Source organism: Spermophilus citellus (genome assembly GCF_964194105.1).
Source record: "Spermophilus citellus genome assembly, chromosome: 17".
Classification (NCBI taxonomy): Eukaryota; Metazoa; Chordata; class Mammalia; order Rodentia; family Sciuridae; genus Spermophilus; species Spermophilus citellus.
The window spans coordinates 16,141,542-16,166,971 of record NC_138199.1 but is presented as its reverse complement, the minus strand read 5'-3'; positions in this window follow the sequence as shown (position 1 = coordinate 16,166,971).

Genomic DNA, 25,430 nt, shown 5'->3' with positions numbered 1-25,430 from the left:
GTGGACCAGCGTGCCTGAAGGGCCACAGCAAAGGCCAAAGGCCCAGCAGAGTGTGGGCCAAGAGCAAGTGTCCGCGGTGCCCTCCATGTTTCCCAGGTGGCCTTGACAGGGACGCTTCACCCCTCAGGCCAAAGAGGGTGTCCCAGCCTGGGAGGGAGTGACCCCAGCACCCACACAGTGCGCTCCCCAGGCACCATGGGGCATTGGAGTTCTGAGGAGCCTGGGCCCTGGCGGGCCAGGGGCGCTCACCACCTGGCCCAGGGCAGACAGAACACTGGGGAGGGAGGGGCACCACCCGCGCAGGCCCCAGAGGAGACCCCCTGAGCACTGCTGGGCGAGGGGCGCTCACCCACAGGACCCAGAGGGGACTGAGCCCTGGGCGGGGGGCGCGGGGGGGGGGCGCTGGGCCTCAGGACACAGGGGAGCCTGGGGACCTGCGGGGGAGGGGCGGTCACCCGCAAGCCCCAGAGCTCACTGGTCCTTAGGGCTCCTGGGGGGCTCACCCAGGAGACCCGGGCGCACCGAGGACCCTCGGGCGAGGGGCGCTCACCCGCAGGCCCCCGGAGGACAGGGAAGCCTCCTGGGCCCCCACCCCCACCCCCGCAAGACAGGCGCTTGCCTGCCCGCAGGACCCTGAGGACACTGGGCGCCGATGGGCGAGGGGCGCTCACCCAAAGGCCGCAGTGCAGCAGCAATGCCAGTGTCCCAGGAGCCCTCCCCAAGCAGGATCTTGGGGACAGGGAACAGGGCTGGGACCCGCGGTGGGGACCTCGCACCCGCAGAACCCCCAAGAGCACACTGAGCACTGCAGGGCGAGGGGCGCTCACCAGCATGGCCCAGAGCACACTGGGGACCTGAGGCCGCCTGGGGGCGCTCCCCCACAGCCACCAGGCCTGGCCCTGCACTGCCTAAGGGAGGGGCGCTCACCCCCAGCCTCTAGGGAAGCCTGAGCCCCCTCGGCCCAGGGCTGCTCCCCGCCACGCCACCCACTCAGGGCTGCCTGAGCACTGCCGGGTGAGGGGCGCTCACCCACAGGACCAGAGCAGCCTGAGCGCTGGGGGGCTGAGGGTGCTCCCCCGCAGGAACCCTGGACAATGAGCTCAGGTGGGAGAGGGGCGCTCGCCCACAGGGCTCAGAGTCCAGGTCACCTTTTGCAGAGGATCCCTGGGCCCCTTGTCCCCAGTTACCTGGGCCAGGGTGGGACAGTGGCGCCCTCTCACTGGTCTCAGCAGTGCCTCCAAGATGGAGGGGAGATGTCCTTTGCCAAATGTCCCACCATCCTCCCCAGGAGGAGGGCGCGGCTCCTGATCCAGAGGTCCCACAGGGTTCTTCCCTGGGGCCAAGATAGCGCCTGGTGGCGCTTGCCTGCTGTCCGGGCCCCAGTGGAGATGTGCTCACAGCCTGGGAAATTGGCCCTGCATCCACTGGTCCCCGGGACCTCCGCAATCCCGGGCGCGTGCCAGGCGTGCAGGGGAGCACAGCCCCAGGGGCAGAAAGGCCAAGAAATGGTGGGTCAGGCGGGATGGATCCCGGTCCTTGGGTGTGCCCTTGGAGTTGAGATGCCCTCACGGTGAGTATTCTTGGGCTCGCAGGTTTTGTGGACCAGCGTGCCTGAAGGGCCACAGCAAAGGCCAAAGGCCCAGCAGAGTGTGGGCCAAGAGCAAGTGTCCGCGGTGCCCTCCATGTTTCCCAGGTGGCCTTGACAGGGACGCTTCACCCCTCAGGCCAAAGAGGGTGTCCCAGCCTGGGAGGGAGTGACCCCAGCACCCACACAGTGCGCTCCCCAGGCACCATGGGGCATTGGAGTTCTGAGGAGCCTGGGCCCTGGCGGGCCAGGGGCGCTCACCACCTGGCCCAGGGCAGACAGAACACTGGGGAGGGAGGGGCACCACCCGCGCAGGCCCCAGAGGAGACCCCCTGAGCACTGCTGGGCGAGGGGCGCTCACCCACAGGACCCAGAGGGGACTGAGCCCTGGGCGGGGGGCGCGGGGGGGGGGCGCTGGGCCTCAGGACACAGGGGAGCCTGGGGACCTGCGGGGGAGGGGCGGTCACCCGCAAGCCCCAGAGCTCACTGGTCCTTAGGGCTCCTGGGGGGCTCACCCAGGAGACCCGGGCGCACCGAGGACCCTCGGGCGAGGGGCGCTCACCCGCAGGCCCCCGGAGGACAGGGAAGCCTCCTGGGCCCCCACCCCCACCCCCCAAGACAGGCGCTTGCCTGCCCGCAGGACCCTGAGGACACTGGGCGCCGATGGGCGAGGGGCGCTCACCCAAAGGCCGCAGTGCAGCAGCAATGCCAGTGTCCCAGGAGCCCTCCCCAAGCAGGATCTTGGGGACAGGGAACAGGGCTGGGACCCGCGGTGGGGACCTCGCACCCGCAGAACCCCCAAGAGCACACTGAGCACTGCAGGGCGAGGGGCGCTCACCAGCATGGCCCAGAGCACACTGGGGACCTGAGGCCGCCTGGGGGCGCTCCCCCACAGCCACCAGGCCTGGCCCTGCACTGCCTAAGGGAGGGGCGCTCACCCCCAGCCTCTAGGGAAGCCTGAGCCCCCTCGGCCCAGGGCTGCTCCCCGCCACGCCACCCACTCAGGGCTGCCTGAGCACTGCCGGGTGAGGGGCGCTCACCCACAGGACCCAGAGCAGCCTGAGCGCTGGGGGGCTGAGGGTGCTCCCCCGCAGGAACCCTGGACAATGAGCTCAGGTGGGAGAGGGGCGCTCGCCCACAGGGCTCAGAGTCCAGGTCACCTTTTGCAGAGGATCCCTGGGCCCCTTGTCCCCAGTTACCTGGGCCAGGGTGGGACAGTGGCGCCCTCTCACTGGTCTCAGCAGTGCCTCCAAGATGGAGGGGAGATGTCCTTTGCCAAATGTCCCACCATCCTGCCCAGGAGGAGGGCGCGGCTCCTGATCCAGAGGTCCCACAGGGTTCTTCCCTGGGGCCAAGATAGCGCCTGGTGGCGCTTGCCTGCTGTCCGGGCCCCAGTGGAGATGTGCTCACAGCCTGGGAAATTCGCCCTGCATCCACTGGTCCCCGGGACCTCCGCAATCCCGGGCGCGTGCCAGGCGTGCAGGGGAGCACAGCCCCAGGGGCAGAAAGGCCAAGAAATGGTGGGTCAGGCGGGATGGATCCCGGTCCTTGGGTGTGCCCTTGGAGTTGAGATGCCCTCACGGTGAGTATTCTTGGGCTCGCAGGTTTTGTGGACCAGCGTGCCTGAAGGGCCACAGCAAAGGCCAAAGGCCCAGCAGAGTGTGGGCCAAGAGCAAGTGTCCGCGGTGCCCTCCATGTTTCCCAGGTGGCCTTGACAGGGACGCTTCACCCCTCAGGCCAAAGAGGGTGTCCCAGCCTGGGAGGGAGTGACCCCAGCACCCACACAGTGCGCTCCCCAGGCACCATGGGGCATTGGAGTTCTGAGGAGCCTGGGCCCTGGCGGGCCAGGGGCGCTCACCACCTGGCCCAGGGCAGACAGAACACTGGGGAGGGAGGGGCACCACCCGCGCAGGCCCCAGAGGAGACCCCCTGAGCACTGCTGGGCGAGGGGCGCTCACCCACAGGACCCAGAGGGGACTGAGCCCTGGGCGGGGGGCGCGGGGGGGGGGCGCTGGGCCTCAGGACACAGGGGAGCCTGGGGACCTGCGGGGGAGGGGCGGTCACCCGCAAGCCCCAGAGCTCACTGGTCCTTAGGGCTCCTGGGGGGCTCACCCAGGAGACCCGGGCGCACCGAGGACCCTCGGGCGAGGGGCGCTCACCCGCAGGCCCCCGGAGGACAGGGAAGCCTCCTGGGCCCCCACCCCCACCCCCGCAAGACAGGCGCTTGCCTGCCCGCAGGACCCTGAGGACACTGGGCGCCGATGGGCGAGGGGCGCTCACCCAAAGGCCGCAGTGCAGCAGCAATGCCAGTGTCCCAGGAGCCCTCCCCAAGCAGGATCTTGGGGACAGGGAACAGGGCTGGGACCCGCGGTGGGGACCTCGCACCCGCAGAACCCCCAAGAGCACACTGAGCACTGCAGGGCGAGGGGCGCTCACCAGCATGGCCCAGAGCACACTGGGGACCTGAGGCCGCCTGGGGGCGCTCCCCCACAGCCACCAGGCCTGGCCCTGCACTGCCTAAGGGAGGGGCGCTCACCCCCAGCCTCTAGGGAAGCCTGAGCCCCCTCGGCCCAGGGCTGCTCCCCGCCACGCCACCCACTCAGGGCTGCCTGAGCACTGCCGGGTGAGGGGCGCTCACCCACAGGACCAGAGCAGCCTGAGCGCTGGGGGGCTGAGGGTGCTCCCCCGCAGGAACCCTGGACAATGAGCTCAGGTGGGAGAGGGGCGCTCGCCCACAGGGCTCAGAGTCCAGGTCACCTTTTGCAGAGGATCCCTGGGCCCCTTGTCCCCAGTTACCTGGGCCAGGGTGGGACAGTGGCGCCCTCTCACTGGTCTCAGCAGTGCCTCCAAGATGGAGGGGAGATGTCCTTTGCCAAATGTCCCACCATCCTCCCCAGGAGGAGGGCGCGGCTCCTGATCCAGAGGTCCCACAGGGTTCTTCCCTGGGGCCAAGATAGCGCCTGGTGGCGCTTGCCTGCTGTCCGGGCCCCAGTGGAGATGTGCTCACAGCCTGGGAAATTGGCCCTGCATCCACTGGTCCCCGGGACCTCCGCAATCCCGGGCGCGTGCCAGGCGTGCAGGGGAGCACAGCCCCAGGGGCAGAAAGGCCAAGAAATGGTGGGTCAGGCGGGATGGATCCCGGTCCTTGGGTGTGCCCTTGGAGTTGAGATGCCCTCACGGTGAGTATTCTTGGGCTCGCAGGTTTTGTGGACCAGCGTGCCTGAAGGGCCACAGCAAAGGCCAAAGGCCCAGCAGAGTGTGGGCCAAGAGCAAGTGTCCGCGGTGCCCTCCATGTTTCCCAGGTGGCCTTGACAGGGACGCTTCACCCCTCAGGCCAAAGAGGGTGTCCCAGCCTGGGAGGGAGTGACCCCAGCACCCACACAGTGCGCTCCCCAGGCACCATGGGGCATTGGAGTTCTGAGGAGCCTGGGCCCTGGCGGGCCAGGGGCGCTCACCACCTGGCCCAGGGCAGACAGAACACTGGGGAGGGAGGGGCACCACCCGCGCAGGCCCCAGAGGAGACCCCCTGAGCACTGCTGGGCGAGGGGCGCTCACCCACAGGACCCAGAGGGGACTGAGCCCTGGGCGGGGGGCGCGGGGGGGGGGCGCTGGGCCTCAGGACACAGGGGAGCCTGGGGACCTGCGGGGGAGGGGCGGTCACCCGCAAGCCCCAGAGCTCACTGGTCCTTAGGGCTCCTGGGGGGCTCACCCAGGAGACCCGGGCGCACCGAGGACCCTCGGGCGAGGGGCGCTCACCCGCAGGCCCCCGGAGGACAGGGAAGCCTCCTGGGCCCCCACCCCCACCCCCGCAAGACAGGCGCTTGCCTGCCCGCAGGACCCTGAGGACACTGGGCGCCGATGGGCGAGGGGCGCTCACCCAAAGGCCGCAGTGCAGCAGCAATGCCAGTGTCCCAGGAGCCCTCCCCAAGCAGGATCTTGGGGACAGGGAACAGGGCTGGGACCCGCGGTGGGGACCTCGCACCCGCAGCACCCCCAAGAGCACACTGAGCACTGCAGGGCGAGGGGCGCACACCAGCATGGCCCAGAGCACACTGGGGACCTGAGGCCGCCTGGGGGCGCTCCCCCACAGCCACCAGGCCTGGCCCTGCACTGCCTAAGGGAGGGGCGCTCACCCCCAGCCTCTAGGGAAGCCTGAGCCCCCTCGGGCCAGGGCTGCTCCCCGCCACGCCACCCACTCAGGGCTGCCTGAGCACTGCCGGGTGAGGGGCGCTCACCCACAGGACCCAGAGCAGCCTGAGCGCTGGGGGGCTGAGGGTGCTCCCCCGCAGGAACCCTGGACAATGAGCTCAGGTGGGAGAGGGGCGCTCGCCCACAGGGCTCAGAGTCCCGGTCACCTTTTGCAGAGGATCCCTGGGCCCCTTGTCCCCAGTTACCTGGGCCAGGGTGGGACAGTGGCGCCCTCTCACTGGTCTCAGCAGTGCCTCCAAGATGGAGGGGAGATGTCCTTTGCCAAATGTCCCACCATCCTGCCCAGGAGGAGGGCGCGGCTCCTGATCCAGAGGTCCCACAGGGTTCTTCCCTGGGGCCAAGATAGCACCTGGTGGCGCTTGCCTGCTGTCCGGGGCCCCAGTGGAGATGTGCTCACAGCCTGGGAAATTGGCCCTGCATCCACTGGTCCCCGGGACCTCCGCAATCCCGGGCGCGTGCCAGGCGTGCAGGGGAGCACAGCCCCAGGGGCAGAAAGGCCAAGAAATGGTGGGTCAGGCGGGATGGATCCCGGTCCTTGGGTGTGCCCTTGGAGTTGAGATGCCCTCACGGTGAGTATTCTTGGGCTCGCAGGTTTTGTGGACCAGCGTGCCTGAAGGGCCACAGCAAAGGCCAAAGGCCCAGCAGAGTGTGGGCCAAGAGCAAGTGTCCGCGGTGCCCTCCATGTTTCCCAGGTGGCCTTGACAGGGACGCTTCACCCCTCAGGCCAAAGAGGGTGTCCCAGCCTGGGAGGGAGTGACCCCAGCACCCACACAGTGCGCTCCCCAGGCACCATGGGGCATTGGAGTTCTGAGGAGCCTGGGCCCTGGCGGGCCAGGGGCGCTCACCACCTGGCCCAGGGCAGACAGAACACTGGGGAGGGAGGGGCACCACCCGCGCAGGCCCCAGAGGAGACCCCCTGAGCACTGCTGGGCGAGGGGCGCTCACCCACAGGACCCAGAGGGGACTGAGCCCTGGGCGGGGGGCGCGGGGGGGGGCGCTGGGCCTCAGGACACAGGGGAGCCTGGGGACCTGCGGGGGAGGGGCGGTCACCCGCAAGCCCCAGAGCTCACTGGTCCTTAGGGCTCCTGGGGGGCTCACCCAGGAGACCCGGGCGCACCGAGGACCCTCGGGCGAGGGGCGCTCACCCGCAGGCCCCCGGAGGACAGGGAAGCCTCCTGGGCCCCCACCCCCACCCCCGCAAGACAGGCGCTTTCCTGCCCGCAGGACCCTGAGGACACTGGGCGCCGATGGGCGAGGGGCGCTCACCCAAAGGCCGCAGTGCAGCAGCAATGCCAGTGTCCCAGGAGCCCTCCCCAAGCAGGATCTTGGGGACAGGGAACAGGGCTGGGACCCGCGGTGGGGACCTCGCACCCGCAGCACCCCCGAGAGCACACTGAGCACTGCAGGGCGAGGGGCGCACACCAGCATGGCCCAGAGCACACTGGGGACCTGAGGCCGCCTGGGGGCGCTCCCCCACAGCCACCAGGCCTGGCCCTGCACTGCCTAAGGGAGGGGCGCTCACCCCCAGCCTCTAGGGAAGCCTGAGCCCCCTCGGGCCAGGGCTGCTCCCCGCCACGCCACCCACTCAGGGCTGCCTGAGCACTGCCGGGTGAGGGGCGCTCACCCACAGGACCCAGAGCAGCCTGAGCGCTGGGGGGCTGAGGGTGCTCCCCCGCAGGAACCCTGGACAATGAGCTCAGGTGGGAGAGGGGCGCTCGCCCACAGGGCTCAGAGTCCAGGTCACCTTTTGCAGAGGATCCCTGGGCCCCTTGTCCCCAGTTACCTGGGCCAGGGTGGGACAGTGGCGCCCTCTCACTGGTCTCAGCAGTGCCTCCAAGATGGAGGGGAGATGTCCTTTGCCAAATGTCCCACCATCCTGCCCAGGAGGAGGGCGCGGCTCCTGATCCAGAGGTCCCACAGGGTTCTTCCCTGGGGCCAAGATAGCACCTGGTGGCGCTTGCCTGCTGTCCGGGGCCCCAGTGGAGATGTGCTCACAGCCTGGGAAATTGGCCCTGCATCCACTGGTCCCAGGGACCTCCGCAATCCCGGGCGCGTGCCAGGCGTGCAGGGGAGCACAGCCCCAGGGGCAGAAAGGCCAAGAAATGGTGGGTCAGGCGGGATGGATCCCGGTCCTTGGGTGTGCCCTTGGAGTTGAGATGCCCTCACGGTGAGTATTCTTGGGCTCGCAGGTTTTGTGGACCAGCGTGCCTGAAGGGCCACAGCAAAGGCCAAAGGCCCAGCAGAGTGTGGGCCAAGAGCAAGTGTCCGCGGTGCCCTCCATGTTTCCCAGGTGGCCTTGACAGGGACGCTTCACCCCTCAGGCCAAAGAGGGTGTCCCAGCCTGGGAGGGAGTGACCCCAGCACCCACACAGTGCGCTCCCCAGGCACCATGGGGCATTGGAGTTCTGAGGAGCCTGGGCCCTGGCGGGCCAGGGGCGCTCACCACCTGGCCCAGGGCAGACAGAACACTGGGGAGGGAGGGGCACCACCCCCGCAGGCCCCAGAGGAGACTCCCTGAGCACTGCTGGGCGAGGGGCGCTCACCCACAGGACCCAGAGGGGACTGAGCCCTGGGCGGGGGGCGCGGGGGGGGGCGCTGGGCCTCAGGACACAGGGGAGCCTGGGGACCTGCGGGGGAGGGGCGGTCACCCGCAAGCCCCAGAGCTCACTGGTCCTTAGGGCTCCTGGGGGGCTCACCCAGGAGACCCGGGCGCACCGAGGACCCTCGGGCGAGGGGCGCTCACCCGCAGGCCCCCGGAGGACAGGGAAGCCTCCTGGGCCCCCACCCCCACCCCCCAAGACAGGCGCTTGCCTGCCCGCAGGACCCTGAGGACACTGGGCGCCGATGGGCGAGGGGCGCTCACCCAAAGGCCGCAGTGCAGCAGCAATGCCAGTGTCCCAGGAGCCCTCCCCAAGCAGGATCTTGGGGACAGGGAACAGGGCTGGGACCCGCGGTGGGGACCTCGCACCCGCAGAACCCCCAAGAGCACACTGAGCACTGCAGGGCGAGGGGCGCTCACCAGCATGGCCCAGAGCACACTGGGGACCTGAGGCCGCCTGGGGGCGCTCCCCCACAGCCACCAGGCCTGGCCCTGCACTGCCTAAGGGAGGGGCGCTCACCCCCAGCCTCTAGGGAAGCCTGAGCCCCCTCGGCCCAGGGCTGCTCCCCGCCACGCCACCCACTCAGGGCTGCCTGAGCACTGCCGGGTGAGGGGCGCTCACCCACAGGACCCAGAGCAGCCTGAGCGCTGGGGGGCTGAGGGTGCTCCCCCGCAGGAACCCTGGACAATGAGCTCAGGTGGGAGAGGGGCGCTCGCCCACAGGGCTCAGAGTCCAGGTCACCTTTTGCAGAGGATCCCTGGGCCCCTTGTCCCCAGTTACCTGGGCCAGGGTGGGACAGTGGCGCCCTCTCACTGGTCTCAGCAGTGCCTCCAAGATGGAGGGGAGATGTCCTTTGCCAAATGTCCCACCATCCTGCCCAGGAGGAGGGCGCGGCTCCTGATCCAGAGGTCCCACAGGGTTCTTCCCTGGGGCCAAGATAGCGCCTGGTGGCGCTTGCCTGCTGTCCGGGCCCCAGTGGAGATGTGCTCACAGCCTGGGAAATTCGCCCTGCATCCACTGGTCCCCGGGACCTCCGCAATCCCGGGCGCGTGCCAGGCGTGCAGGGGAGCACAGCCCCAGGGGCAGAAAGGCCAAGAAATGGTGGGTCAGGCGGGATGGATCCCGGTCCTTGGGTGTGCCCTTGGAGTTGAGATGCCCTCACGGTGAGTATTCTTGGGCTCGCAGGTTTTGTGGACCAGCGTGCCTGAAGGGCCACAGCAAAGGCCAAAGGCCCAGCAGAGTGTGGGCCAAGAGCAAGTGTCCGCGGTGCCCTCCATGTTTCCCAGGTGGCCTTGACAGGGACGCTTCACCCCTCAGGCCAAAGAGGGTGTCCCAGCCTGGGAGGGAGTGACCCCAGCACCCACACAGTGCGCTCCCCAGGCACCATGGGGCATTGGAGTTCTGAGGAGCCTGGGCCCTGGCGGGCCAGGGGCGCTCACCACCTGGCCCAGGGCAGACAGAACACTGGGGAGGGAGGGGCACCACCCGCGCAGGCCCCAGAGGAGACCCCCTGAGCACTGCTGGGCGAGGGGCGCTCACCCACAGGACCCAGAGGGGACTGAGCCCTGGGCGGGGGGCGCGGGGGGGGGGCGCTGGGCCTCAGGACACAGGGGAGCCTGGGGACCTGCGGGGGAGGGGCGGTCACCCGCAAGCCCCAGAGCTCACTGGTCCTTAGGGCTCCTGGGGGGCTCACCCAGGAGACCCGGGCGCACCGAGGACCCTCGGGCGAGGGGCGCTCACCCGCAGGCCCCCGGAGGACAGGGAAGCCTCCTGGGCCCCCACCCCCACCCCCGCAAGACAGGCGCTTGCCTGCCCGCAGGACCCTGAGGACACTGGGCGCCGATGGGCGAGGGGCGCTCACCCAAAGGCCGCAGTGCAGCAGCAATGCCAGTGTCCCAGGAGCCCTCCCCAAGCAGGATCTTGGGGACAGGGAACAGGGCTGGGACCCGCGGTGGGGACCTCGCACCCGCAGAACCCCCAAGAGCACACTGAGCACTGCAGGGCGAGGGGCGCTCACCAGCATGGCCCAGAGCACACTGGGGACCTGAGGCCGCCTGGGGGCGCTCCCCCACAGCCACCAGGCCTGGCCCTGCACTGCCTAAGGGAGGGGCGCTCACCCCCAGCCTCTAGGGAAGCCTGAGCCCCCTCGGCCCAGGGCTGCTCCCCGCCACGCCACCCACTCAGGGCTGCCTGAGCACTGCCGGGTGAGGGGCGCTCACCCACAGGACCAGAGCAGCCTGAGCGCTGGGGGGCTGAGGGTGCTCCCCCGCAGGAACCCTGGACAATGAGCTCAGGTGGGAGAGGGGCGCTCGCCCACAGGGCTCAGAGTCCAGGTCACCTTTTGCAGAGGATCCCTGGGCCCCTTGTCCCCAGTTACCTGGGCCAGGGTGGGACAGTGGCGCCCTCTCACTGGTCTCAGCAGTGCCTCCAAGATGGAGGGGAGATGTCCTTTGCCAAATGTCCCACCATCCTCCCCAGGAGGAGGGCGCGGCTCCTGATCCAGAGGTCCCACAGGGTTCTTCCCTGGGGCCAAGATAGCGCCTGGTGGCGCTTGCCTGCTGTCCGGGCCCCAGTGGAGATGTGCTCACAGCCTGGGAAATTGGCCCTGCATCCACTGGTCCCCGGGACCTCCGCAATCCCGGGCGCGTGCCAGGCGTGCAGGGGAGCACAGCCCCAGGGGCAGAAAGGCCAAGAAATGGTGGGTCAGGCGGGATGGATCCCGGTCCTTGGGTGTGCCCTTGGAGTTGAGATGCCCTCACGGTGAGTATTCTTGGGCTCGCAGGTTTTGTGGACCAGCGTGCCTGAAGGGCCACAGCAAAGGCCAAAGGCCCAGCAGAGTGTGGGCCAAGAGCAAGTGTCCGCGGTGCCCTCCATGTTTCCCAGGTGGCCTTGACAGGGACGCTTCACCCCTCAGGCCAAAGAGGGTGTCCCAGCCTGGGAGGGAGTGACCCCAGCACCCACACAGTGCGCTCCCCAGGCACCATGGGGCATTGGAGTTCTGAGGAGCCTGGGCCCTGGCGGGCCAGGGGCGCTCACCACCTGGCCCAGGGCAGACAGAACACTGGGGAGGGAGGGGCACCACCCGCGCAGGCCCCAGAGGAGACCCCCTGAGCACTGCTGGGCGAGGGGCGCTCACCCACAGGACCCAGAGGGGACTGAGCCCTGGGCGGGGGGCGCGGGGGGGGGGCGCTGGGCCTCAGGACACAGGGGAGCCTGGGGACCTGCGGGGGAGGGGCGGTCACCCGCAAGCCCCAGAGCTCACTGGTCCTTAGGGCTCCTGGGGGGCTCACCCAGGAGACCCGGGCGCACCGAGGACCCTCGGGCGAGGGGCGCTCACCCGCAGGCCCCCGGAGGACAGGGAAGCCTCCTGGGCCCCCACCCCCACCCCCGCAAGACAGGCGCTTGCCTGCCCGCAGGACCCTGAGGACACTGGGCGCCGATGGGCGAGGGGCGCTCACCCAAAGGCCGCAGTGCAGCAGCAATGCCAGTGTCCCAGGAGCCCTCCCCAAGCAGGATCTTGGGGACAGGGAACAGGGCTGGGACCCGCGGTGGGGACCTCGCACCCGCAGCACCCCCAAGAGCACACTGAGCACTGCAGGGCGAGGGGCGCACACCAGCATGGCCCAGAGCACACTGGGGACCTGAGGCCGCCTGGGGGCGCTCCCCCACAGCCACCAGGCCTGGCCCTGCACTGCCTAAGGGAGGGGCGCTCACCCCCAGCCTCTAGGGAAGCCTGAGCCCCCTCGGGCCAGGGCTGCTCCCCGCCACGCCACCCACTCAGGGCTGCCTGAGCACTGCCGGGTGAGGGGCGCTCACCCACAGGACCCAGAGCAGCCTGAGCGCTGGGGGGCTGAGGGTGCTCCCCCGCAGGAACCCTGGACAATGAGCTCAGGTGGGAGAGGGGCGCTCGCCCACAGGGCTCAGAGTCCCGGTCACCTTTTGCAGAGGATCCCTGGGCCCCTTGTCCCCAGTTACCTGGGCCAGGGTGGGACAGTGGCGCCCTCTCACTGGTCTCAGCAGTGCCTCCAAGATGGAGGGGAGATGTCCTTTGCCAAATGTCCCACCATCCTGCCCAGGAGGAGGGCGCGGCTCCTGATCCAGAGGTCCCACAGGGTTCTTCCCTGGGGCCAAGATAGCACCTGGTGGCGCTTGCCTGCTGTCCGGGGCCCCAGTGGAGATGTGCTCACAGCCTGGGAAATTGGCCCTGCATCCACTGGTCCCCGGGACCTCCGCAATCCCGGGCGCGTGCCAGGCGTGCAGGGGAGCACAGCCCCAGGGGCAGAAAGGCCAAGAAATGGTGGGTCAGGCGGGATGGATCCCGGTCCTTGGGTGTGCCCTTGGAGTTGAGATGCCCTCACGGTGAGTATTCTTGGGCTCGCAGGTTTTGTGGACCAGCGTGCCTGAAGGGCCACAGCAAAGGCCAAAGGCCCAGCAGAGTGTGGGCCAAGAGCAAGTGTCCGCGGTGCCCTCCATGTTTCCCAGGTGGCCTTGACAGGGACGCTTCACCCCTCAGGCCAAAGAGGGTGTCCCAGCCTGGGAGGGAGTGACCCCAGCACCCACACAGTGCGCTCCCCAGGCACCATGGGGCATTGGAGTTCTGAGGAGCCTGGGCCCTGGCGGGCCAGGGGCGCTCACCACCTGGCCCAGGGCAGACAGAACACTGGGGAGGGAGGGGCACCACCCGCGCAGGCCCCAGAGGAGACCCCCTGAGCACTGCTGGGCGAGGGGCGCTCACCCACAGGACCCAGAGGGGACTGAGCCCTGGGCGGGGGGCGCGGGGGGGGGCGCTGGGCCTCAGGACACAGGGGAGCCTGGGGACCTGCGGGGGAGGGGCGGTCACCCGCAAGCCCCAGAGCTCACTGGTCCTTAGGGCTCCTGGGGGGCTCACCCAGGAGACCCGGGCGCACCGAGGACCCTCGGGCGAGGGGCGCTCACCCGCAGGCCCCCGGAGGACAGGGAAGCCTCCTGGGCCCCCACCCCCACCCCCGCAAGACAGGCGCTTGCCTGCCCGCAGGACCCTGAGGACACTGGGCGCCGATGGGCGAGGGGCGCTCACCCAAAGGCCGCAGTGCAGCAGCAATGCCAGTGTCCCAGGAGCCCTCCCCAAGCAGGATCTTGGGGACAGGGAACAGGGCTGGGACCCGCGGTGGGGACCTCGCACCCGCAGCACCCCCGAGAGCACACTGAGCACTGCAGGGCGAGGGGCGCACACCAGCATGGCCCAGAGCACACTGGGGACCTGAGGCCGCCTGGGGGCGCTCCCCCACAGCCACCAGGCCTGGCCCTGCACTGCCTAAGGGAGGGGCGCTCACCCCCAGCCTCTAGGGAAGCCTGAGCCCCCTCGGGCCAGGGCTGCTCCCCGCCACGCCACCCACTCAGGGCTGCCTGAGCACTGCCGGGTGAGGGGCGCTCACCCACAGGACCCAGAGCAGCCTGAGCGCTGGGGGGCTGAGGGTGCTCCCCCGCAGGAACCCTGGACAATGAGCTCAGGTGGGAGAGGGGCGCTCGCCCACAGGGCTCAGAGTCCAGGTCACCTTTTGCAGAGGATCCCTGGGCCCCTTGTCCCCAGTTACCTGGGCCAGGGTGGGACAGTGGCGCCCTCTCACTGGTCTCAGCAGTGCCTCCAAGATGGAGGGGAGATGTCCTTTGCCAAATGTCCCACCATCCTGCCCAGGAGGAGGGCGCGGCTCCTGATCCAGAGGTCCCACAGGGTTCTTCCCTGGGGCCAAGATAGCACCTGGTGGCGCTTGCCTGCTGTCCGGGGCCCCAGTGGAGATGTGCTCACAGCCTGGGAAATTGGCCCTGCATCCACTGGTCCCAGGGACCTCCGCAATCCCGGGCGCGTGCCAGGCGTGCAGGGGAGCACAGCCCCAGGGGCAGAAAGGCCAAGAAATGGTGGGTCAGGCGGGATGGATCCCGGTCCTTGGGTGTGCCCTTGGAGTTGAGATGCCCTCACGGTGAGTATTCTTGGGCTCGCAGGTTTTGTGGACCAGCGTGCCTGAAGGGCCACAGCAAAGGCCAAAGGCCCAGCAGAGTGTGGGCCAAGAGCAAGTGTCCGCGGTGCCCTCCATGTTTCCCAGGTGGCCTTGACAGGGACGCTTCACCCCTCAGGCCAAAGAGGGTGTCCCAGCCTGGGAGGGAGTGACCCCAGCACCCACACAGTGCGCTCCCCAGGCACCATGGGGCATTGGAGTTCTGAGGAGCCTGGGCCCTGGCGGGCCAGGGGCGCTCACCACCTGGCCCAGGGCAGACAGAACACTGGGGAGGGAGGGGCACCACCCCCGCAGGCCCCAGAGGAGACTCCCTGAGCACTGCTGGGCGAGGGGCGCTCACCCACAGGACCCAGAGGGGACTGAGCCCTGGGCGGGGGGCGCGGGGGGGGGCGCTGGGCCTCAGGACACAGGGGAGCCTGGGGACCTGCGGGGGAGGGGCGGTCACCCGCAAGCCCCAGAGCTCACTGGTCCTTAGGGCTCCTGGGGGGCTCACCCAGGAGACCCGGGCGCACCGAGGACCCTCGGGCGAGGGGCGCTCACCCGCAGGCCCCCGGAGGACAGGGAAGCCTCCTGGGCCCCCACCCCCACCCCCCAAGACAGGCGCTTGCCTGCCCGCAGGACCCTGAGGACACTGGGCGCCGATGGGCGAGGGGCGCTCACCCAAAGGCCGCAGTGCAGCAGCAATGCCAGTGTCCCAGGAGCCCTCCCCAAGCAGGATCTTGGGGACAGGGAACAGGGCTGGGACCCGCGGTGGGGACTTCGCACCCGCAGAACCCCCAAGAGCACACTGAGCACTGCAGGGCGAGGGGCGCTCACCAGCATGGCCCAGAGCACACTGGGGACCTGAGGCCGCCTGGGGGCGCTCCCCCACAGCCACCAGGCCTGGCCCTGCACTGCCTAAGGGAGGGGCGCTCACCCCCAGCCTCTAGGGAAGCCTGAGCCCCCTCGGCCCAGGGCTGCTCCCCGCCACGCCACCCACTCAGGGCTGCCTGAGCACTGCCGGGTGAGGGGCGCTCACCCACAGGACCCAGAGCAGCCTGAGCGCTGGGGGGCTGAGGGTGCTCCCCCGCAGGAACCCTGGACAATGAGCTCAGGTGGGAGAGGGGCGCTCGCCCACAGGGCTCAGAGTCCAGGTCACCTTTTGCAGAGGATCCCTGGGCCCCTTGTCCCCAGTTACCTGGGCCAGGGTGGGACAGTGGCGCCCTCTCACTGGTCTCAGCAGTGCCTCCAAGATGGAGGGGAGATGTCCTTTGCCAAATGTCCCACCATCCTGCCCAGGAGGAGGGCGCGGCTCCTGATCCAGAGGTCCCACAGGGTTCTTCCCTGGGGCCAAGATAGCGCCTGGTGGCGCTTGCCTGCTGTCCGGGCCCCAGTGGAGATGTGCTCACAGCCTGGGAAATTGGCCCTGCATCCACTGGTCCCCGGGACCTCCGCAATCCCGGGCGCGTGCCAGGCGTGCAGGGGAGCACAGCCCCAGGGGCAGAAAGGCCAAGAAATGGTGGGTCAGGCGGGATGGATCCCGGTCCTTGGGTGTGCCCTTGGAGTTGAGATGCCCTCACGGTGAGTATTCTTGGGCTCGCAGGTTTTGTGGACCAGCGTGCCTGAAGGGCCACAGCAAAGGCCAAAGGCCCAGCAGAGTGTGGGCCAAGAGCAAGTGTCCGCGGTGCCCTCCATGTTTCCCAGGTGGCCTTGACAGGGACACTTCACCCCTCAGGCCAAAGAGGGTGTCCCAGCCTGGGAGGGAGTGACCCCAGCACCCACACAGTGCGCTCCCCAGGCACCATGGGGCATTGGAGTTCTGAGGAGCCTGGGCCCTGGCGGGCCAGGGGCGCTCACCACCTGGCCCAGGGCAGACAGAACACTGGGGAGGGAGGGGCACCACCCGCGCAGGCCCCAGAGGAGACCCCCTGAGCACTGCTGGGCGAGGGGCGCTCACCCACAGGACCCAGAGGGGACTGAGCCCTGGGCGGGGGGCGCGGGGGGGGGGGCGCTGGGCCTCAGGACACAGGGGAGCCTGGGGACCTGCGGGGGAGGGGCGGTCACCCGCAAGCCCCAGAGCTCACTGGTCCTTAGGGCTCCTGGGGGGCTCACCCAGGAGACCCGGGCGCACCGAGGACCCTCGGGCGAGGGGCGCTCACCCGCAGGCCCCCGGAGGACAGGGAAGCCTCCTGGGCCCCCACCCCCACCCCCGCAAGACAGGCGCTTGCCTGCCCGCAGGACCCTGAGGACACTGGGCGCCGATGGGCGAGGGGCGCTCACCCAAAGGCCGCAGTGCAGCAGCAATGCCAGTGTCCCAGGAGCCCTCCCCAAGCAGGATCTTGGGGACAGGGAACAGGGCTGGGACCCGCGGTGGGGACCTCGCACCCGCAGAACCCCCAAGAGCACACTGAGCACTGCAGGGCGAGGGGCGCTCACCAGCATGGCCCAGAGCACACTGGGGACCTGAGGCCGCCTGGGGGCGCTCCCCCACAGCCACCAGGCCTGGCCCTGCACTGCCTAAGGGAGGGGCGCTCACCCCCAGCCTCTAGGGAAGCCTGAGCCCCCTCGGGCCAGGGCTGCTCCCCGCCACGCCACCCACTCAGGGCTGCCTGAGCACTGCCGGGTGAGGGGCGCTCACCCACGGGACCCAGAGCAGCCTGAGCGCTGGGGGGCTGAGGGTGCTCCCCCGCAGGAACCCTGGACAATGAGCTCAGGTGGGAGAGGGGCGCTCGCCCACAGGGCTCAGAGTCCAGGTCACCTTTTGCAGAGGATCCCTGGGCCCCTTGTCCCCAGTTACCTGGGCCAGGGTGGGACAGTGGCGCCCTCTCACTGGTCTCAGCAGTGCCTCCAAGATGGAGGGGAGATGTCCTTTGCCAAATGTCCCACCATCCTGCCCAGGAGGAGGGCGCGGCTCCTGATCCAGAGGTCCCACAGGGTTCTTCCCTGGGGCCAAGATAGCACCTGGTGGCGCTTGCCTGCTGTCCGGGGCCCCAGTGGAGATGTGCTCACAGCCTGGGAAATTGGCCCTGCATCCACTGGTCCCAGGGACCTCCGCAATCCCGGGCGCGTGCCAGGCGTGCAGGGGAGCACAGCCCCAGGGGCAGAAAGGCCAAGAAATGGTGGGTCAGGCGGGATGGATCCCGGTCCTTGGGTGTGCCCTTGGAGTTGAGATGCCCTCACGGTGAGTATTCTTGGGCTCGCAGGTTTTGTGGACCAGCGTGCCTGAAGGGCCACAGCAAAGGCCAAAGGCCCAGCAGAGTGTGGGCCAAGAGCAAGTGTCCGCGGTGCCCTCCATGTTTCCCAGGTGGCCTTGACAGGGACGCTTCACCCCTCAGGCCAAAGAGGGTGTCCCAGCCTGGGAGGGAGTGACCCCAGCACCCACACAGTGCGCTCCCCAGGCACCATGGGGCATTGGAGTTCTGAGGAGCCTGGGCCCTGGCGGGCCAGGGGCGCTCACCACCTGGCCCAGGGCAGACAGAACACTGGGGAGGGAGGGGCACCACCCGCGCAGGCCCCAGAGGAGACCCCCTGAGCACTGCTGGGCGAGGGGCGCTCACCCACAGGACCCAGAGGGGACTGAGCCCTGGGCGGGGGGCGCGGGGGGGGGCGCTGGGCCTCAGGACACAGGGGAGCCTGGGCACCTGCGGGGGAGGGGCGGTCACCCGCAAGCCCCAGAGCTCACTGGTCCTTAGGGCTCCTGGGGGGCTCACCCAGGAGACCCGGGCGCACCGAGGACCCTCGGGCGAGGGGCGCTCACCCGCAGGCCCCCGGAGGACAGGGAAGCCTCCTGGGTCCCCACCCCCACCCCCCAAGACAGGCGCTTGCCTGCCCGCAGGACCCTGAGGACACTGGGCGCCGATGGGCGAGGGGCGCTCACCCAAAGGCCGCAGTGCAGCAGCAATGCCAGTGTCCCAGGAGCCCTCCCCAAGCAGGATCTTGGGGACAGGGAACAGGGCTGGGACCCGCGGTGGGGACCTCGCACCCGCAGCACCCCCAAGAGCACACTGAGCACTGCAGGGCGAGGGGCGCACACCAGCATGGCCCAGAGCACACTGGGGACCTGAGGCCGCCTGGGGGCGCTCCCCCACAGCCACCAGGCCTGGCCCTGCACTGCCTAAGGGAGGGGCGCTCACCCCCAGCCTCTAGGGAAGCCTGAGCCCTCTTGGCCCATGGCTGCTCCCCGACCCGCCACCCACTCAGGGCTGCCTGAGCATTGCCAGGAGAGGGGCGCTCACCCACAGGACCCAGAGCAGCCTGAGTGCTGGGGGGCTGAGGGTGCTCCCCCGCAGGAACCCTGGACAATGAGCTCAGGTGGGAGAGGGGCGCTCGCCCACAGGGCTCAGAGTCCAGGTCACCTTTTGCAGAGGATCCCTCGGCCCTGTGTCCCCATTTACCTGGGTCAGGGTGGGACAGTGGCGCCCTCTCACTGGTCTCAGCAGTGCCTCCAAGATGGAGGGGAGATGTCCTTTGCCAAATGTCCCACCATCCTGCCCAGGAGGAGGGCGCGGCTCCTGATCCAGAGGTCCCACAGGGTTCTTCCCTGGGGCCAAAATAGCACCTGGTGGCGCTTGCCTGCTGTCCGGGGCCCCAGTGGAGATGTGCTCACAGCCTGGGAAATTGGCCCTGCATCCACTGGTCCCAGGGACCTCCGCAATCCCGGGCACGTGCCAGGCGTGCACGGGAGCACAGCCCCAGGGGCAGAAAGGCCAAGAATTGGTGAGTCAGGCGGGATGGATCCCGGTCCTTGGGTGTGCCCTTGGAGTTGAGATGCCCTCACGGTGAGTATTCTTGGGCTCGCAGGTTTTGTGGACCAGCGTGCCTGAAGGGCCACAGCAAAGGCCAAAGGCCCAGCAGAGTGTGGGTCAAGAGCAAGTGTCCGCGGTGCCCTCCAAGTTTCCCAGGTGGCCTTGACAGGGACGCTTCACCCCTCAGGCCAAAGAGGGTGTCCCAGCCTGGGAGGGAGTGACGCCTGCACCCACACAGTGCGCTCCCCAGGCACCAGGGGGCATTGGAGTTCAGAGGAGCCTGGGCCCTGGCGGGCCAGGGGCGCTCACCACCTGGCCCATGGCAGACAGAGCACTGGGGAGGGAGGGGCACCACCCGCGCAGGCCCCAGAGGAGACTCCCTGGGCACTGCTGGGCGAGGGGCGACACCCACAGGACCCAGAGGGGACTGAGCCCTGGGCGGACGGGCGCTGGCCTCAGGACACAGGGGAGCCTGGGGACCTGCGGGGGAGGGGCGGTCACCCGCAAGCCCCAGAGCTCACTGGTCCTTAGGGCTCCTGGGGGGCTCACCCAGGAGACCCGGGCGCACCGAGGACCCTCGGGCGAGGGGCGCTCACCCGCAGGCCCCCGGAGGACAGGGAAGCCTCCTGGGCCCCCACCCCCACCCCCCAAGACAGGCGCTTGCCTGCCCGCAGGACCCTGAGGACACTGGGCGCCGATGGGCGAGGGGCGCTCACCCAAAGGCCGCAGTGCAGCAGCAATGCCAGTGTCCCAGGAGCCCTCCCCAAGCAGGATCTTGGGGACAGGGAACAGGGCTGGGACCCGCGGTGGGGACCTCGCACCCGCAGCACCCCCAAGAGCACACTGAGCACTGCAGGGCGAGGGGCGCACACCAGCATGGCCCAGAGCACACTGGGGACCTGAGGCCGCCTGGGGGCGCTCCCCCACAGCCACCAGGCCTGGCCCTGCACTGCCTAAGGGAGGGGCGCTCACCCCCAGCCTCTAGGGAAGCCTGAGCCCCCTCGGGCCAGGGCTGCTCCCCGCCAGGCCACCCACTCAGGGCTGCCTGAGCACTGCCGGGTGAGGGGCGCTCACCCACAGGACCCAGAGCAGCCTGAGCGCTGGGGCGCTGAGGGTGCTCCCCCGCAGGAACCCTGGACAATGAGCTCAGGTGGGAGAGGGGCGCTCGCCCACAGGGCTCAGAGTCCAGGTCACCTTTTGCAGAGGATCCCTTGGCCCCTTGGCCCCAGTTACCTGGGCCAGGGTGGGACAGTGGCGCCCTCTCACTGGTCTCAGCAGTGCCTCCAAGATGGAGGGGAGATGTCCTTTGCCAAATGTCCCACCATCCTGCCCAGGAGGAGGGCGCGGCTCCTGATCCAGAGGTCCCACAGGGTTCTTCCCTGGGGCCAAGATAGCGCCTGGTGGCGCTTGCCTGCTGTCCGGGGCCCCAGTGGAGATGTGCTCACAGCCTGGGAAATTGGCCCTGCATCCACGGGTCCCCGGGACCTCCGCAATCCCGGGCGCGTGCCAGGCGTGCAGGGGTGCACAGCCCCAGGGGCAGAAAGGCCAAGAAATGGTGGGTCAGGCGGGATGGATCCCGGTCCTTGGGTGTGCCCTTGGAGTTGAGATGCCCTCAAGGTGAGTATTCTTGGGCTCGCAGGTTTTGTGGACCAGCGTGCCTGAAGGGCCACAGCAAAGGCCAAAGGCCCAGCAGAGTGTGGGCCAAGAGCAAGTGTCCGCGGTGCCCTCCATGTTTCCCAGGTGGCCTTGACAGGGACGCTTCACCCCTCAGGCCAAAGAGGGTGTCCCAGCCTGGGAGGGAGTGACCCCAGCACCCACACAGTGCGCTCCCCAGGCACCATGGGGCATTGGAGTTCTGAGGAGCCTGGGCCCTGGCGGGACAGGGGCGCTCACCACCTGGCCCAGGGCAGACAGAACACTGGGGAGGGAGGGGCACCACCCGCGCAGGCCCCAGAGGAGACCCCCTGAGCACTGCTGGGCGAGGGGCGCTCACCCACAGGACCCAGAGGGGACTGAGCCCTGGGCGGGGGGCGCGGGGGGGGGCGCTGGGCCTCAGGACACAGGGGAGCCTGGGGACCTGCGGGGGAGGGGCGGTCACCCGCAAGCCCCAGAGCTCACTGGTCCTTAGGGCTCCTGGGGGGCTCACCCAGGAGACCCGGGCGCACCGAGGACCCTCGGGCGAGGGGCGCTCACCCGCAGGCCCCCGGAGGACAGGGAAGCCTCCTGGGCCCCCACCCCCACCCCCCAAGACAGGCGCTTGCCTGCCCGCAGGACCCTGAGGACACTGGGCGCCGATGGGCGAGGGGCGCTCACCCAAAGGCCGCAGTGCAGCAGCAATGCCAGTGTCCCAGGAGCCCTCCCCAAGCAGGATCTTGGGGACAGGGAACAGGGCTGGGACCCGCGGTGGGGACCTCGCACCCGCAGAACCCCCAAGAGCACACTGAGCACTGCAGGGCGAGGGGCGCTCACCAGCATGGCCCAGAGCACACTGGGGACCTGAGGCCGCCTGGGGGCGCTCCCCCACAGCCACCAGGCCTGGCCCTGCACTGCCTAAGGGAGGGGCGCTCACCTCCAGCCTCTAGGGAAGCCTGAGCCCCCTCGGCCCAGGGCTGCTCCCCGCCACGCCACCCACTCAGGGCTGCCTGAGCACTGCCGGGTGAGGGGCGCTCACCCACAGGACCCAGAGCAGCCTGAGCGCTGGGGGGCTGAGGGTGCTCCCCCGCAGGAACCCTGGACAATGAGCTCAGGTGGGAGAGGGGCGCTCGCCCACAGGGCTCAGAGTCCAGGTCACCTTTTGCAGAGGATCCCTGGGCCCCTTGTCCCCAGTTACCTGGGCCAGGGTGGGACAGTGGCGCCCTCTCACTGGTCTCAGCAGTGCCTCCAAGATGGAGGGGAGATGTCCTTTGCCAAATGTCCCACCATCCTGCCCAGGAGGAGGGCGCGGCTCCTGATCCAGAGGTCCCACAGGGTTCTTCCCTGGGGCCAAGATAGCGCCTGGTGGCGCTTGCCTGCTGTCCAGGCCCCAGTGGAGATGTGCTCACAGCCTGGGAAATTGGCCCTGCATCCACTGGTCCCCGGGACCTCCGCAATCCCGGGCGCGTGCCAGGCGTGCAGGGGTGCACAGCCCCAGGGGCAGAAAGGCCAAGAAATGGTGGGTCAGGCGGGATGGATCCCGGTCCTTGGGTGTGCCCTTGGAGTTGAGATGCCCTCACGGTGAGTATTCTTGGGCTCGCAGGTTTTGTGGACCAGCGTGCCTGAAGGGCCACAGCAAAGGCCAAAGGCCCAGCAGAGTGTGGGCCAAGAGCAAGTGTCCGCGGTGCCCTCCATGTTTCCCAGGTGGCCTTGACAGGGACGCTTCACCCCTCAGGCCAAAGAGGGTGTCCCAGCCTGGGAGGGAGTGACCCCAGCACCCACACAGTGCGCTCCCCAGGCACCATGGGGCATTGGAGTTCTGAGGAGCCTGGGCCCTGGCGGGCCAGGGGCGCTCACCACCTGGCCCAGGGCAGACAGAACACTGGGGAGGGAGGGGCACCACCCGCGCAGGCCCCAGAGGAGACCCCCTGAGCACTGCTGGGCGAGGGGCGCTCACCCACAGGACCCAGAGGGGACTGAGCCCTGGGCGGGGGGCGCGGGGGGGGGCGCTGGGCCTCAGGACACAGGGGAGCCTGGGGACCTGCGGGGGAGGGGCGGTCACCCGCAAGCCCCAGAGCTCACTGGTCCTTAGGGCTCCTGGGGGGCTCACCCAGGAGACCCGGGCGCACCGAGGACCCTCGGGCGAGGGGCGCTCACCCGCAGGCCCCCGGAGGACAGGGAAGCCTCCTGGGCCCCCACGCCCACCCCCCAAGACAGGCGCTTGCCTGCCCGCAGGACCCTGAGGACACTGGGCGCCGATGGGCGAGGGGCGCTCACCCAAAGGCCGCAGTGCAGCAGCAATGCCAGTGTCCCAGGAGCCCTCCCCAAGCAGGATCTTGGGGACAGGGAACAGGGCTGGGACCCGCGGTGGGGACCTCGCACCCGCAGAACCCCCAAGAGCACACTGAGCACTGCAGGGCGAGGGGCGCTCACCAGCATGGCCCAGAGCACACTGGGGACCTGAGGCCGCCTGGGGGCGCTCCCCCACAGCCACCAGGCCTGGCCCTGCACTGCCTAAGGGAGGGGCGCTCACCCCCAGCCTCTAGGGAAGCCTGAGCCCCCTCGGCCCAGGGCTGCTCCCCGCCACGCCACCCACTCAGGGCTGCCTGAGCACTGCCTGGTGAGGGGCGCTCACCCACAGGACCCAGAGCAGCCTGAGCGCTGGGGGGCTGAGGGTGCTCCCCCGCAGGAACCCTGGACAATGAGCTCAGGTGGGAGAGGGGCGCTCGCCCACAGGGCTCAGAGTCCAGGTCACCTTTTGCAGAGGATCCCTGGGCCCCTTGTCCCCAGTTACCTGGGCCAGGGTGGGACAGTGGCGCCCTCTCACTGGTCTCAGCAGTGCCTCCAAGATGGAGGGGAGATGTCCTTTGCCAAATGTCCCACCATCCTGCCCAGGAGGAGGGCGCGGCTCCTGATCCAGAGGTCCCACAGGGTTCTTCCCTGGGGCCAAGATAGCGCCTGGTGGCGCTTGCCTGCTGTCCAGGCCCCAGTGGAGATGTGCTCACAGCCTGGGAAATTGGCCCTGCATCCACTGGTCCCCGGGACCTCCGCAATCCCGGGCGCGTGCCAGGCGTGCAGGGGAGCACAGCCCCAGGGGCAGAAAGGCCAAGAAATGGTGGGTCAGGCGGGATGGATCCCGGTCCTTGGGTGTGCCCTTGGAGTTGAGATGCCCTCACGGTGAGTATTCTTGGGCTCGCAGGTTTTGTGGACCAGCGTGCCTGAAGGGCCACAGCAAAGGCCAAAGGCCCAGCAGAGTGTGGGCCAAGAGCAAGTGTCCGCGGTGCCCTCCATGTTTCCCAGGTGGCCTTGACAGGGATGCTTCACCCCTCAGGCCAAAGAGGGTGTCCCAGCCTGGGAGGGAGTGACCCCAGCACCCACACAGTGCGCTCCCCAGGCACCATGGGGCATTGGAGTTCTGAGGAGCCTGGGCCCTGGCGGGCCAGGGGCGCTCACCACCTGGCCCAGGGCAGACAGAACACTGGGGAGGGAGGGGCACCACCCGCGCAGGCCCCAGAGGAGACCCCCTGAGCACTGCTGGGCGAGGGGCGCTCACCCACAGGACCCAGAGGGGACTGAGCCCTGGGCGGGGGGCGCGGGGGGGGGCGCTGGGCCTCAGGACACAGGGGAGCCTGGGGACCTGCGGGGGAGGGGCGGTCACCCGCAAGCCCCAGAGCTCACTGGTCCTTAGGGCTCCTGGGGGGCTCACCCAGGAGACCCGGGCGCACCGAGGACCCTCGGGCGAGGGGCGCTCACCCGCAGGCCCCCGGAGGACAGGGAAGCCTCCTGGGCCCCCACCCCCACCCCCGCAAGACAGGCGCTTGCCTGCCCGCAGGACCCTGAGGACACTGGGCGCCGATGGGCGAGGGGCGCTCACCCAAAGGCCGCAGTGCAGCAGCAATGCCAGTGTCCCAGGAGCCCTCCCCAAGCAGGATCTTGGGGACAGGGAACAGGGCTGGGACCCGCGGTGGGGACCTCGCACCCGCAGAACCCCCAAGAGCACACTGAGCACTGCAGGGCGAGGGGCGCTCACCAGCATGGCCCAGAGCACACTGGGGACCTGAGGCCGCCTGGGGGCGCTCCCCCACAGCCACCAGGCCTGGCCCTGCACTGCCTAAGGGAGGGGCGCTCACCCCCAGCCTCTAGGGAAGCCTGAGCCCCCTCGGGCCAGGGCTGCTCCCTGCCACGCCACCCACTCAGGGCTGCCTGAGCACTGCCGGGTGAGGGGCGCTCACCCACAGGACCCAGAGCAGCCTGAGCGCTGGGGGGCTGAGGGTGCTCCCCCGCAGGAACCCTGGACAATGAGCTCAGGTGGGAGAGGGGCGCTCGCCCACAGGGCTCAGAGTCCAGGTCACCTTTTGCAGAGGATCCCTGGGCCCCTTGTCCCCAGTTACCTGGGCCAGGGTGGGACAGTGGCGCCCTCTCACTGGTCTCAGCAGTGCCTCCAAGATGGAGGGGAGATGTCCTTTGCCAAATGTCCCACCATCCTGCCCAGGAGGAGGGCGCGGCTCCTGATCCAGAGGTCCCACAGGGTTCTTCCCTGGGGCCAAGATAGCACCTGGTGGCGCTTGCCTGCTGTCCGGGGCCCCAGTGGAGATGTGCTCACAGCCTGGGAAATTGGCCCTGCATCCACTGGTCCCCGGGACCTCCGCAATCCCGGGCGCGTGCCAGGCGTGCAGGGGAGCACAGC